Source organism: Gymnoscopelus microlampas (assembly GCF_963454915.1).
Source record: "Gymnoscopelus microlampas genome assembly, chromosome: 15".
NCBI lineage: Eukaryota > Metazoa > Chordata > Actinopteri > Myctophiformes > Myctophidae > Gymnoscopelus > Gymnoscopelus microlampas.
The window spans coordinates 36,863,416-36,879,023 of record NC_139952.1 but is presented as its reverse complement, the minus strand read 5'-3'; positions in this window follow the sequence as shown (position 1 = coordinate 36,879,023).

The following is a 15,608-nucleotide window of genomic DNA, read 5'->3' as shown; positions in this document are numbered from 1 at the left end:
AGTATTTCCAGTGGTGGGCAGTTACTAAGTACTTTTACTTGAGTGCTGTTCTTAAGTACTATCCCAAAACTATGGTTGAGTATCGTAGTGCAGGGACCTTGGGAGAAGCTTGCTTCACACACTTGTTTCACAGCTGTATTGTGAACCTGTGAACGCAATACCGCCCCATCTGGCGGAGTCAGTTTACAGGGACCTGCCCTGCAAGATGAAAAATTAACATAGTTTTTCAAGCTTCTGAACCACAAAAAGGAGTCAAATCCATGCAAGAAGCACCTTTGTTTGCACCTCCAAGGCATACATGTTGATTACCTTCCCTATTCGCACATACTGGGTGACTGTGATGTCACTGTAGCTAAAAGAATAGTATATGTTTTTGGATACATTTCTTTCCTCATTTCTGAACTCTGCTCTATATTTACGGGGCCAGGCTTCCAGCATGGACCCGTATTGTTATTCGCATTATTCCATTTCTTCTTCTTCTTCTGCCGTTTTTGCCAGTTCTGGCTGAACCGTGCATACGCTTTTTATGAAACTCGGCCATATGATAGATGGTCATGAAAAACGATCAAAAAATAAATCTCACAATCTTTCGTCAAAAGGTGGCGCTATAGCACTCAGTTGAAAATGCCAACTTTGAACAGGTACAACTCATGCCCTGTTTTACCTACAGCCATAAAACTTCAATACACACATGCGTCTCCTCATGATGAACAACTTTCACGCTCCGACTTTTGACCTCTGACCCTTAGATCTCCCACCATTTCGAATTATATGAAAAACAGTTAAAACCTATCTCCTCCTGGGATTTTTGAGTAATCTGCACGAAACTTTTTACACATGAACTTTGGACCTATACCAAAAAACGTTTGCAAAATATCTTCCATAAGTGAAAAAATGAAGCTTTAATGAGCCAATGAATATTGCAGTTTTATGACAATTATTCATCTGCCCCTAACACATACATGCAGACTTACCATTCTTTGAAACTTTGCAGAAATGTAAAGGGCCATTCCAAATATCACTGAAACCAATCTTACTCCAATTGGTCAAACGGGGGCGCTATAGCAATTTTTTGAAAATTGAAACTTTAAACAGGCAAAAGTCATGCCTCGTTTGGCCGACAGCCATTAGACCTGCTTACACATGTGCCTTGACTAATGAGGAACACATCTATCAGGTTGACCAGTAAGCACCGCCCTTAGATTGTCCGCAATCTTGAGCAGTTTGAAAAACACTTAAACCCAGGATTTTTCAGCTATTTGCGTGAAACTGTATCATCTGTGTGATCTCCTTTCACAGGCTCTTGTCTGTTGGTGGCTTCTCGCTTAAATGTGTGCCCCACAACCTGAAGGTCACCAGTTCAAGTCTCACTTGGTGCAGACTTCATCTAAGTTGCATTTCACACAACATGACTATCAATGAATACATCTGCAATTGTTAAAGATAACATGAATAAATACTTAATTGAGTGTTTTTTACATACAGCTGATCTACAATCTCACAACTTTTCAGATAGCAATGAGAGTATGTTTTTTCAATGTATAACATACTTCATTGTGAAAATAGCCGATGTACAATATGACAACTTTTAATGGTTTGTGAGCTTGTAGATCGGCTACTTTCACTAGTTTTGCTTCTGAGGAGATGTACAATTTCTTCTTTGGTAAATGGTTTGTGAACGAGTGATCTTAGTGTTAGTGAAACAGGGGCTTGGGTCATGACAGAAGGCAAGCGTTTGTCATCCTCAACAGACAACATCAGCCTGGACAAAGCTATAGCACTATAGGTAGTGTTGCAGCTACCTAAGAGTGCCTCACGACCGCAAGGTTGCTGGTTCAAGCCTCACTTGATGCACACTCATTTAAGTTGAATTGCAAAAAACATGACTCAATCTATTCCGTTTCCATGGCTCTCTTTCTCTCTTCAATCTATTCCGTGTCCATGTCTTTCTCTTCAATCTATTCCGTTTCCATGTCTCTCTCTCTCTGTCTCTTCAATCTATTCCGTTTCTATCTTCAATCTATTCCGTTTCCATATATCTCTCTCTCTCTCTCTCTCTCTCTCTCTCTCTCTCTCTCTCTCTCTCTCTCTCTCTCTCTCTCTCTCTCTCTCTCTCTCTCTCTCTCTCTCTCTCTCTCTCTCTCTCTCTCTCTCTCTCTCTCTCTCTCTCTCTCTCTCTCTCTCTCTCTCTCTTTTTCAGGGGCGGCCATAGCTGAGTGGTTAGTGAGCCCGCCTAGGGAGCCAGAGGCTCTGGTTGCCCCAGGTACGATTCCAGGCCAGGTCAGCAAATGTGTCGATGAAATTTGTCATCGACACAAGCAAGACTCTTAACCCCTAATTGCTCACAGGCCCTCATTGGAAACAAGACCGCAAGGACTTTCATGAACTGACCTGTTAAAGGAATTATCATTTCTCTTTCTCTCTCCTGGCCCCGTATTATCGCTGCTTGCAGCTATATTTTGACCTTGAGTTTGCCTTGTGACTTGTGTCTCCACGCCTGTCTCTGGAGTCACATCATGTGCTCCCTTCTTCACAATACTTCAATGGTTCAACCAAAGTAAAAAATCACACCCAGTGTGAAGTGGGCGGTGTGGTCACAGTGGTCATCACAGTGATGGAAGTGATTCACTTTAAAAAAAACATACATGTGTTTTCTTTAAGTGCATAGTCCTATTTATAGGGCTATGTACATGTGTCATGTGTTTCTAGCCAATCACAGTCCTGAATAGAGTCATGGTGGCCAATCACAGCGCAGGGTTGGGGGGGTGCAATGGGTGTCGATGTCCAAACCTCACATATAGGGGCGGTTGCACCGCCCAAAAAGAGGAGGTAGACCACTGTATGCAAAAATCCTTTAATACCTTCAAATACGCATCCTTCACGGCATTTCTCTAGGGAGGCACAACACAGTCTCTCTCCCAGCTTTTTCACTTTGGACTTTAGCCTTTTTGGGAACCCTAGACCAAGGGTTCCTAAACTTCTCAGGCCGCAACCCCCCAAAATAATCATATTTGAACTGGGGACCCGACCCTGACAAGCACTTGGAATTGTATAGGCATATTACATTTAGTTTGATTCGGTTCCACAGATATTGTGAAAATAGCCGAACTACAAGCTCGACTATTTTCACAATGTTTGGCTCTTTCTTACGTAATATTTGACAATTTGGCCAATATGGTATAGTAAAAAGGTCTTAAAAGTAACTTTAGAAACTTTAGAAATGTACGTATGTAAGTGATACCCATTATATTGTATGCTGGTTTGTTTACTGTTGGGTGAGAAAACAAGGTTGCACATTAAGCTGGGGACCCCCAAAATAATTTAGGGACCCCGACCCTCGGTTTGGGAACCCTTGCCCTAGACTGCCAACTTGTTTGGGTGCCACTTTGTATCTAATCAAAACAACACCTTATAATGCTATCACCCTGTGAGCGCTCTCCTACTGCTCTGACATTTTTTGCCTGCTGTCTATTTATTTGATCCTTATTTATTGTCTCCGCCAGGCCGAAGGCATGGCGAGAGAGTATGTTTTACCCTCCGTCCGTCCGTGTGTGTGTCCGTCCGTCCGTGTGTGTGTGTGTGTCCGTGTGTGTGTCCTGTCTGTGTGTTAGCAGCTAATCTCTGGCACCGTTGGCCCGGTCGCTGCGAAACTGTGCACACACACTCCCTGGATGCCAATTCAGAACCTCTGCCTCAAATTTTTCACATGGGCCTGTTATAGCGCCACCTGGAGGCCGATTTGTGCAAAACCCTTTTTTTTTGGGGCGGTGTAGCCGCCCCCTATAAGTGAGTTTTGGACACCGACCAAAACATTTGTATACCCCCTCACCCTTCCATTGTTAATGCAAATTGATACTTTTGCAAAGTCAGCCAATCACATTACAGCTAGTGTCATCACCACTAACTGTAATGTGATTGGCTGACTTTGCAAATTCAGGACTGTGATTGGCTAGCGAAACACATGACACATGTGCAGACCTATGAATAGCAGTATGGACTTTAAAAAAAGTCATTCATCCTTTTTTTAAAGTGAGTCATGTTGTGATGACCACACACCGCCCACTTCACACTGGGTGTGATTTTTACATTACTCCTACAGATTTTATCCAAATCGGTACACAGTATCTCTATAGTCATGTGATCAACACGGATCTGTCCGATTTCCCATATTCCATCCTCATTGGCTAAGGTTTGCTTCCAAAATGTGCAGGATTGGTCCGTTTTGAACAAAATGCCTCAAATCATGAACGCAGCTTGCGATTTCCGTGAAATTTCACACACACATTCCCACTAGGCCAAGGAAGAAATGCCACCCTTTTTCACATTGGCCTGTTATAGCGCCACCAGCAGGTCTAATTTAGCAAAACACATTTTTGGAACAAAATGCCTCAAATCATAAATGCAGTGTCCAATTGAAGAATAAATGGTACCCTTTTCACATTGGCCTATTATAGCGCCACCAGGAGGCCACAATATCGTACCTGACCTGGCGGAGACCTGTGCTCCGAGGAGCACTTTATCTAGTTTACTTTATTTGTATGTACCCTTTATTTAACCAGGAAGTCCCTTGAGATCTAGGGATATCTGGACAAATCTTCTAATGTCCTCAGAGTTCACATAACTGTGGTTAATCATAGCAGAAAAAGTAACAGTGTTGTAACTGTCTGGGTCAACATCCGCCCAGCCGGACAGTTATTCAATGCCACCCCCTGACACTGTGCTTATTCATTCAGTTAACTGTGTGTGTGTGTGTGTGTGTGTGTGTGTGTGTGTGTGTGTGTGTGTGTGTGTGTGTGTGTGTGTGTGTGTGTGTGTGTGTGTGTGTGTGTGTGTGTGTGTGTGTGGTGTGTGTGTAGGTCTATATTTCCTTATCAAAAGTTAGTAGGAAACACCACACCATTTTACAGTAAGCGGTATGATATATCAGTGTTATCACACATTGTAATATCTCAAATATGTGATGTGTTTTCTTCCAGCTGATAGAGGCCCTCCAGGGTGTGGATAAGGTCATGGGTCAGCTCATGAATGGTCTCAAACAGATTAATCTACACCACTGTCTCAACATCATCATAGTTGCAGACCATGGTAGGTTGTGTACACGTACATAATAAACACGTACGTACGAACGTATGTACGTACTAAACGTTGTATAACCCTTTTTATTTTATATTTTTGGCTTTTTACCCCCTTTTCTCTCCAATTTAGTCGTTATACCAATTCTTCCCCACACACATTTCTGTGTTGTCACTGCTGTTGTATCCTACTGAGTCACCTGCCAATGAGGAGCCCCTACCAGGAGGATGTAGAGCATTTGTTCTACTGGTCCCGCCCAACACTCCCTGCTGACAGGTGGCGCCGCAGCCCTCTTTAAATACATGTAAAGACCATAGAGTTATAATATATCTAGAGGCCGGATTGCCCCGTCCCCAGCTATTCATTTCTATATGAAAGTGCTCAGTGGCGTTTTGAAGCACCCGGAAGTCTGCCGGAAGTATAAATATTGGGTCGATATTGAGTCGATTAGAGCGGCCATAGAGTTATGAGCAGGCGCACTAGTGTCCTTTTTGTGTCCTACGTCACGAACTACCTCCATGAACGAGCCCGTTTGTCGAGCCATGAACGCGAGGTATTTATTAAATACACTGGAGACGCATATTTATATGTAAATGCATATGTATTTATGTATAATATGTTTACATGTTTATATTGTATTATATATATTTATATATATAAATATCTCAGCAGGAAATTCATTTTGACTTACTTATTTCCGGGGCTAGACAAAACGCAAATGATGTCCAGTGAAATGTGACTGGCTGGTTTCACAATGACATGTCAGTCTGTATTGCATTCATAGCAAAATCTGACCCCCAGGGGTCCAAGTATCGACCCCTGGGGGGCCGCAGTCAAGGAGTATATAGGCCAGGGTATATGTGGTTAAACAACAGTTTACCACGACTCTTGAAGGGTCATAATCAGTATGTTGATGTTCCGTTGATGTTTAAGGTACTAAATCACAATTTTCCGAGGTTGAAAATCAAAAGTAGTTGGAGGTCATTGGATGTTTTGTAGTGTCTTAAGTTAGTTATATGTACAGTAGGTGGTGATGTGGGGGGGCATTTTCACCGCCCTGTCGTGTATTTGTACTCTCAAATGCCATATTTTATCTAAATAGATGGTGCCATCTTTACCAACATTACAAGCGACAAATGGCATGTATTGAAAGTCATAGCTCCCTTAACAATTTAACCAATGTTCCTGACTTTCTAGAACCATTCAACCAATGTACAGTATCACGTTAATCAGGTCAGTGAGGTAAGTTGGCCTAATCATTTGGACAAAGTTTCGTTTTTACTGTCCTGAAACTCAACTGAAACTCAACACAAGAATGCTTTCAGAATGACTTTTCACACCTGCTCAGTCACATGGAATATTGGCACAGAACGAGAATGTGTTTAAAAAACAAGGTCATGTCACATACACAGATTTGTTTAGTGAAACCATTACAAGATATTTACTCATGGTAAATAAGGCAACCTGTGGGCCTGATTTGTGCGTCAAAAACCACAGACGTCAGACTGATTAAAAACAAGCAGTTAAGTCATGCACTTAGTTTGATTACCGACATCCCTCTCAAAGCTGAGCCTTTCCACCAAATGTAGCAGTTTCTGTTGCAAAGAATGATCCTACATGCTTTGATCTAAGTGTTTTCACTGAAATCGCTGTTTCGTCCTTCAAAAATGTATCATCATAATATAACTGTCTGAGCGGCAACATTTCTCGTTATCTAGGGGGGGAGATTGTTTTTGTCCCTTGGCTGTTTTTGTCCCTTGGTGTTCCTTGTATGTCTTCCCTGTGCATGTCTCTCCCCTCATTGGTGTATGTGTGATTCCCAGCTCTGTGTGTGTGTGTGTGTGTGTGTGTGTGTGTGTGTGTGTGTGTGTGTGTGTGTGTGTGCGTGTGCGTGCGTGCGTGCGTGCGTGTGCGTGCGCGTGTCTCCATGGTAATCTCGCAAACTATTTTGTGAATTTCTAATCTCATATATCCACCATCCTGCCGATCCACCTAACCAATGATCAGACTTGCCCAAATATGGTCTTCCACACTGAGCAGCTATGCTCCACGTACTGAGCACACCCTTTCTTGTTAGGAAACTAATTTAATTGTAACAGCACACGCACTTTCGCCACCAAAAACTAATTCCAACCTGCTTGACTACAGGATTGGCTTGGGAAATTAAAGTGGCAACAAAAAGAGGCTCACCCACACACAATAAAATAATTAGTGGTAATGTCCAGTGCCACCACCCTTTCGGCCTGTGGTTTGCAACCATAGAATGTAAAAGTATGAAATGAAGAATAAGGCTGGCCTGTGACATCAGTTATATTTATATATATGCCATCAGTCATCTATATTACATCTATGACATATGACTCCACATTTGGGCAAGGTTTCAGCCCAATCAGAGCCCCAGTGACTTCCATTATAAAATTTAAAGCTAAATATTGCAAAAAGTATCACCTGTGGAAAAAAAGATTTGGCACTGATCAGTTCAGCGGTTTGCGAGATTAGTTCTGAACAGACAATAAACATATAGAGCCACGCAATAAACATAATGAATGTAGTAGTGACCGTGACGTCACTCATTGGTTTATCATGGAGTCGTGGTCTGAAACCTTAAATTTGGCCATCACATAGTTTTGCAGCCAGAACTTGTCTATATTTGGGCAAGAGAGTGAGGTGGGGGCACACCCTGGGACGCTACATTACATTTAATTTAATTGCATTTCTCTTACAGGACTTTCCTGCTTTTCTTCTCCATGGCAGCTGAATTCACACTTGTTCTAACGTGCAGAGTGAGAGAGAGAGTACAAGTGAAACTATAACATTAGTTAATTAAATAATACAAATTTGGAGCCTGCAGGGTTAGCTGTTATTGACATCACTGGGAAGACAAAGTGAACCATTGGTTCAAATTAAATCATTCCAAAGCCCAGTCTCTGTTTTAGAAGCTTGACAACTTGTTGTCAAATGTTACTTCCTTTGCCATTCTGTGTTGTTTTCATTGGGAAAGCAGAACTGTGATAAAGAGAAGTATTTATAGTACTATTTACAATTTAGGCATTTAGCAGACGCTCTTTATCCAGCGACTTACAGTAAGCAAGGTAAACACATAGATCAAAGAGAGACAGTGTGGTAAGCTAGGATAGGTAAACCAAGAACATATAGCATCAGTCTAAGTAATATAATATAAAAAGAAATATGCCTGCCCACCACCATGGAGGTTGTGGGTTCGAATCCACCGTGGTGCATCTGGCTTTGTCGGGCGTGTTCGGGGGAGGAAAGCCAGGCGGGGAGGGTGATATTGGTCATTGCGCGTACTCCTACAGACTGGGGCGGCACCTGTTAGCAGGGAGTGGTGGGCGGGAGGAATAGGACGAAGGCCCTACTGTACGTCCTCCCAGTGGGGGCTCCTCACTGGCAGGTGAGTCAGGATGCAACAGCAGTGACAACACAGAAATGTGTGTGGGGAGGAATTAATTGGCATTATGAGTAAATTGGGGACAAAAGGTTGCCTGGTTCCAGACCATAGACCCCGCCCACTCTCTGAGTGAGCTCCTCTTGGTCTGGTGTCATAATGTGAGCGTATGGCTTTTCACGGTCGAAGAAAAACCTGTCAAATTAGAGTCGGAGGTGGGGGTCGTCTAACGACAAGCCAATCAGCGAATATCTATGCAGCCAATTTCAGACTGAAGCTCCACGCAGCTTCAGGCTGATAATCAGGCTAGACAAAAGGGGGATAAAAAATAATTGGTACTCTAAGTAAACAAGGGAATCAGCAGACCTGGTACTGCCAGACCCCTAGTGGTTGAAATCTGAATGGCCTGGCTTCGCATGACGTGTGTCCCTTCTATGTCCCTTCTATGACGAAAGGGGGACAGACTTTTTTTGGCTGGGGCCGGGGGACAAAGTGACCATGCCCATGTATGGAGAAAACAGATACAAAGCCTCATGTAAGCCCGACCCCTTGGGTCTGGCAAAAATATATACAATCTGTATTATGTAAACTATAGGATACCAGCCAGGTAAACAAATGAACATAGCATCTGTCTAAATAACATGCATTTCAAAATTGCATTTTAACCGTTGATAAGTCATAAAACTGCCAGTTATCCTGGTTATTGGTACATGGACAATTATGTTGGACAAGAACTACTCCCGAAAGTGTCTAACCGGAAGTACAGGAAGTACACGAAGTGCACGGCTTCATTGTGGAATGCATGAAGCTCCAGTAGGCTGGACAACATTGCATGTGGCACTTCCTGTACCTCCAGTTACACACTTTGGGATGAGGAATAATCTAAACTAAGTAACATTCACATGCACTTTTCTACTTCCTTATGATAAGCTGTTGACTTGTTGTCTGTCTCTTCCTGATACCTGGTACTTTTTCCATGGCTTGTCAGTAAATCATGTTGAACTTCTATTCAGTTTTTTCAGGTGTAGGCCTACAGTGAACAAAACAAGACAAGGTCTAATAATGGTGTGGTGGCTTCACTGTACAGTGCTGGCCCAGCCGTACCCCAGCCAGCAATATTTGACACCAATAGAAATATATTTAGATTAATGGAAATGTATCACACAACTATATTATATAGTACCGATGTGAATACCCGATGACCCCAGGCTAGAACACTGATGATACGTCCCAGGTGCATCCATGTGATGTTTTCTTTATAGTTAGTGACTCTATTTATAGTGGCTCATAGGAATTAGACTATGTGACAACCAGGAATAGTTTGGTGACCACCGGAGAGACGTGTGACGGCCGGAATATAGACGGCATCCGGGAGCAGTATGGGTTGGTGCCCTAGACTGTGTCTTCCGTGAGGAAGAAACCCAACAAATCCACGGTGAGGCCTTTAAGGAGGGCCATTCAAGCAAGTGGAGCCTGCAGTACCACCACGGCCCATGACACCATCACGCCAGAAGGAAATGTTTGGATCGGGGGGAGTCTGGTGCAATGCTCAGGTCCTGGACCTGGTGAGACTAAGGAGGAGCCCGGCCAGGAGGCCACCCACAGAGCCTAGTCCCTCCACGTGCCAGAGCCTCCCCCAGTCCCGGCAGAGTAGTTCCGGAGAAGCGGATTGAGTGGCCCTGTCTTGCCCTAAGAGGACTGACCGTGGGTAGCTACTGGGACATAAATCGGAGCTTAATCAACCCCGGCTGGGTCACCTGGGCGAGGGAGTATGTTGGTGCGAGACCCGAAACACCTGATGATACGTCCCAGGTGCATCCATGTGATGTTTTCTTTATAGGTATATAAATATATTTTAAAAGCAGTGGTGGAAAGTAACCAAGTACATGTACAACTGACAAGTACTGTACTTAAGTACACTTTCGAGGTATTTTGACATTTTTCATTTTCAATACCTTTATTTCTACTCCACTACATCTCAGAGCCATGAAACTTCCATGCAGAAACTGTGGCGACAGAAGCAAGGCAGACTACTCTGTTGATTAGGCCCCTCTGGTGTGCACCAAAACCACATGAAAAACCACATCCTTCTGAATACAGAAGGTCTTTAGATCGCTCACAACCTCATTAATGTTACTGCAAGTAGGCTGCAGGTGCAATTTCTTTTTTCCCCTCCTTTTTGTATCCAACGATTTTGCAACCCCATTGTTTTCACCCAGTGCCAACTAAGTAATCCTCCTTCAATGCATGAGAGCTAACAAGCCTTCTTATCACCTGACGGGGGAGTTTCCCCGTTTGGACGTAGCGCGTGGAAGGAACACGTTATTCCAACCAGTTCCTTTCCCCTCCATCAGGCGCCCCGGCTGACCAGGGGGTAGAGACCAGGATTACTGCATGTTTTTGTGAGGGTACCTACCCTAGGGGACACGGGGAGAACACGCAAACTCCACACAGAAAGGCCCTTTCACCAACCCCACCTGGGGTATGGGCACTGATGACGCGGAGGAGAGGACACGCCCCCAGCGCCCACAGCGTCCCCGGCGGGAATCGAACCAGGACCTTCTAGCTGTGAGGCGACAGCGCTACCGACTGCGTCACCGTGACCCCTGCAGGTGCAATTTCATCCCAAGCAAATCATTTTGTAAGCACAGGTCACATTTGTACAAATGGGGGCTGTTGCATTGCAGAATAAAAACTAATAAGCATGGGATGGGTTATGTTTTTTGAATCCCATCCATTTTAGTCATTTATGAAGCTGATGCCAAGTAATTTATTGTTCAGGAAGTGATGTATTTTCAACTGAAAACAAAACACTGTTTCATCCATGCGTGGTTTGCACTGCATAGTTGACCTATTACATGATTAGGTTCCCTGTATTTGGAAATATTGATGCAAATGCCATGGTAAGCAGCAGGAAATGTGTGTGATGTTTTATTAGACAGCACTGAACCAGCAATGCTATACATAGATACATTTGACTATTCCCGAGTTGGGTATTTCTAGGAACCCTATTAAGTAAATTCTGTGTAGCGTTCACTAGCTCCATAGTTGTACAGTACCCACACTGATGCCTGTACATGTCTATTCTCCTCATTCCTCTCACGCAACACTTAAACAGTATGATTAATAGTGTGATTAATGTGTTTTTAATCTAGATTAAAAACATACCTCTTCTCTCTATCCTTTGAACCTGTTTCCATCTCATCCACGAAACTCATTTTGATCTACTTTTCCTTCTGCCATTGTAAAGTGGTATCATCAAACGTTGTTTTATCCTCTTGTTTTAATGTTTACTGTCTGTTACTGTTCAAAACTTTGAATGCTGTTTCACTATGTTGTACTGTACTTTGGTTAACTTTGGCTGTTTTTAAATTGTGCTTTATACATAAAATGTACTTGACTTGACGTGACTTAAATAGACAAACCTGGACCTAACAAAATAAATTAAGAAATGTGTCCTGCTCAGGTCTACACAGGGTGTCTAACACAGTGGCCTGCAATAACTATTTGAATAATAAATGATAAATGTGCGCACATCTGCTCTTCATTTGCCTTTGTGTGACGTAGTTTGTTCACTGTCTTGTTGAATTTGATTAATGTTGCAGGCAGAACAAATTCAGTCACTTTGATTCCAAAGAAGTCATTCCAACGTCATGTGATGTTACAGGGAAATAGGCCATCGATTCAATTTGGATCATATCATCGCCCACATTAACTCTACACAAGTTATTACTTAACCAAGTCATGTCAAGTTCATGTTCATGAATGACGTTAGACCTTCTTCTGGCACTGTCTTCCCTGACTAAAAGGCATTTAGACTCCTGCCTTTTGATGGTTTGACAGAAGTTGGATTATTGGTTGGGTTGGATTTGATCTAGCCCACTTTGTTGTCTAACACTCATGTGTTTCTCCTGTGTGGTGAATCCTGTGTGTTGGAACATTGTGCTTTGTTGTCATTTGTGTTATCTTATATATATACAGTATATATAATTCAACCTGTGTCTATCTGTCTGTCTGTCTGTGTGTATGTCTATCCTGGGCATAACTCGGGCACCGTCTGACCGATTGACTTCAAACTTGGCGTGTGTACCGGTGATGACCCAGGAATGTGCAGTGCCTTTGTGTCACATTTGTGCCGCTCCACCACAGTAAGTGGTCAAACAATGCACAGAATGTCTGTATCTTTCTGTCTGCATGTCTGTCTGTCTCCCATTTATGCCATGTACGTCATCAATATGACATCAGCAGTTTCTGACGACATCAAGGATCCCTGTATGTCCATATTTGGTCGATCCGTCGTATGGTAGTGGGTACCGCACTGGGTACTAACGGGTACACTGACACAACATGTACATTCATATCATTATTATTGCATATTGCATATTGTTGCTGTCGGGCAGAAACCTCTATCCATTTAACTTTTTGTGTTTTTTTTCGTAAATTAACGCCCTATTTGATCATTCTACAGTGTCACACAAAACCATCAAAAGTAGCAGATCTGCAAGCGCACTGCATTTTGAGCTTGTATATCTGCTATTTTTCTTATTTGAATCCTGAAAAGTAATAGTTTTGGACATATGAGGTTTCCACCCGACAGAGACTGGTGGGGCATACATTCACAACTTGCATGGTTCCTGCAGTGTTTGGAATTTGAGCTGCAAACTAAATTTCCCTTGCAGGACAATAAAGACTTGAACCCTCGAACCTTTGAATATAATGGATGAAAGCATTTCTAAGAATCACCAAATGCCAAACCCTCTTTGATATTGAGGGATGGACATTAGTTTAGCTGCACTACTATGGCTATGATGACTATAACTATGACAAAGGCGCCACCTTGTGGACTTTTTATGTGAACAGTTACTTTAAAAAGACAAAGTTAATCTGTTCTGCACCTAATTGCTATGATCAATAGTATTACTATTGCCTAAAAGCATTTTTCTTGAGAGTTAATGACAGCTAATTTGTTTTATCATCTCAATAATGTTAGCAGGAGCAGAAAACATATACTGTAGAGTGTTAATGTTCTACCATAATGTGCATATGGATATGGATATTAGTTTAGCTGCACTACTATGGCTATGATGACTATAACTATGACAAAGGCGCCACCTTGTGGACTTTTTATGTGAACAGTTACATTAAAAAGACAAAGTTAATCTGTTCTGCACCTAATTGCTATGATCAACTATTGCCTAAAAGCATTTGTCTGAGAGTTAATGAAAGCTAATTTGTTTTATCATCTCAATAGTGTTAGCAGGAGCAGAAATATTATAGTGGGTAGATTCTGGCAGGAGACCTGCTGTTAATAATAATAATAAAGTGAGAATCAATATCTAAATGACAGAAAAGCCTTTCGACAAAAGCAAGCTTGCTTTTGTCGAAAGCTATAATGCTATAGCATTATAGGGAATGTATACAAATAATGTCCAGAGACACGATGCCAGCACTATTTGACCCCACTGATTCCAAAAAGTGTTAAAGGAGGGGGAATTTATTCTGCAATACTTACCTGCCATGAAATGACCCCCCATCAGTCCAGGTGAGTGGTACAATAGTGATGGCACGTGTCTTTGGGGCTGGAGTTAGCATAGCCATTTTTAGTAATGTACCTATCACCGGGTCTGAGAAAAGGGGAGTGGACACTTCCTGGCAAGCTAATCTGTATTGCCGAATAAAATACTGTCCGCCCCTTTTCATTTCTGTTTTCGTAATCAGTGGGGTCAAATCGAGCTGGTGTTGTGTCTTTGGGGCTGTTTGGAGTTGGCATAGCCATTTTTTTAAAATATATTTTTGGGGGCTTTTCTGCCTTTATTTATGGTGGGAAGTGGAGATGGACTGGAAACGACTAGGGAGAACGAGATGGGGAGAGATATAGAGACACAGGGGAACTACAAATTTCACGGCCACAGTGCACCCACGCAAGGTCCGTTAGAACGATGTACTGCAGGCTGCAGCTGTCCATGCAATCCCTATGGGAGAGTTGGCCTACTTTTAAAATGATCCTACATGAACTGGAGGCGATATAGAGTTGAATAAAAATATGTTTCCAAATGTATAGAGTGTCTTTATCAACATATCTTCTTGTTTTCTTAATAGTTGATGTGTTTCACATTTAATTTGTCACTTTACCCATAATGTCAATTCAGCAGATCGATGACAGCAGACAGACAAGTAGTCGCATTTCAGTGACATCAGTGTCTTTATGAGCGCCGAGCACCGACTTTGAATTCTCCCAATCCCAATCCCGACTGACTTTGTTCATGTCTATATTTTGAACATCTCATATAGTCCATGAGCCAGACAAGATTTCATTATCAAATGAGTAGGCAAAACCTTACCTATATTAAATTGTTTATAGGCTCAATATATGTAAATTAATATGTGATAACCCTCCCACAGGAGTAGCTTTTTCATATTTATCACACATGTTGTTATTTTTACCTACCGTATACATATAGGTGAATAGGATACAAAAACGAATTAATAGGCAACACCATGAAACTTCCCCAGTTGATTACTTACATGAAGACAATTATTTATTGTATCACAAGTTTTCTGAAATTGTATGTTTAAATATGCAAATTGGGCATTATATGGGCACATTTGCCTCAATTTGCATAACTTTCCAGAACCAAACTCTGAACACTGGATGAAGCCAGATTCAATATTCTTCTTTCTTTTTGCAGATGTAGTGGAACGCAGTGAGCTGGGATTGAACCCGAGTATCCCACCCGCCAGTCGGACATGTTACCAGTCATGCCAATAGGGCTGAGCCCGATTGGCAGGTCTGTTGCACGCCGGTTCTGGCTAATTTGACTGTGGGGGCTACAATCACCCCCCCGATCTTTGGAGCGCGTCCACGCACAACCCTTTAAAAAGGATAAGGACAGGAACAACACACACAACTACAAGACATAAGCAAATGGGTTTCTTGGATTATTGACTATGGAGAATCTTTTCAAGATTTTTTTTTTCTTTTTTTTTTTCTCAATAAGTCTTCAATCAAAACCTGTGGACAAGGACTTTACACCGGATTTAATCGGGTTTCCCAAATGTGTAAGACTTCATTTTCTTTCTCTCTTCTCTTCCCATCAGCATTTCGTTGCTGTCAGGCAGCAACCTACCT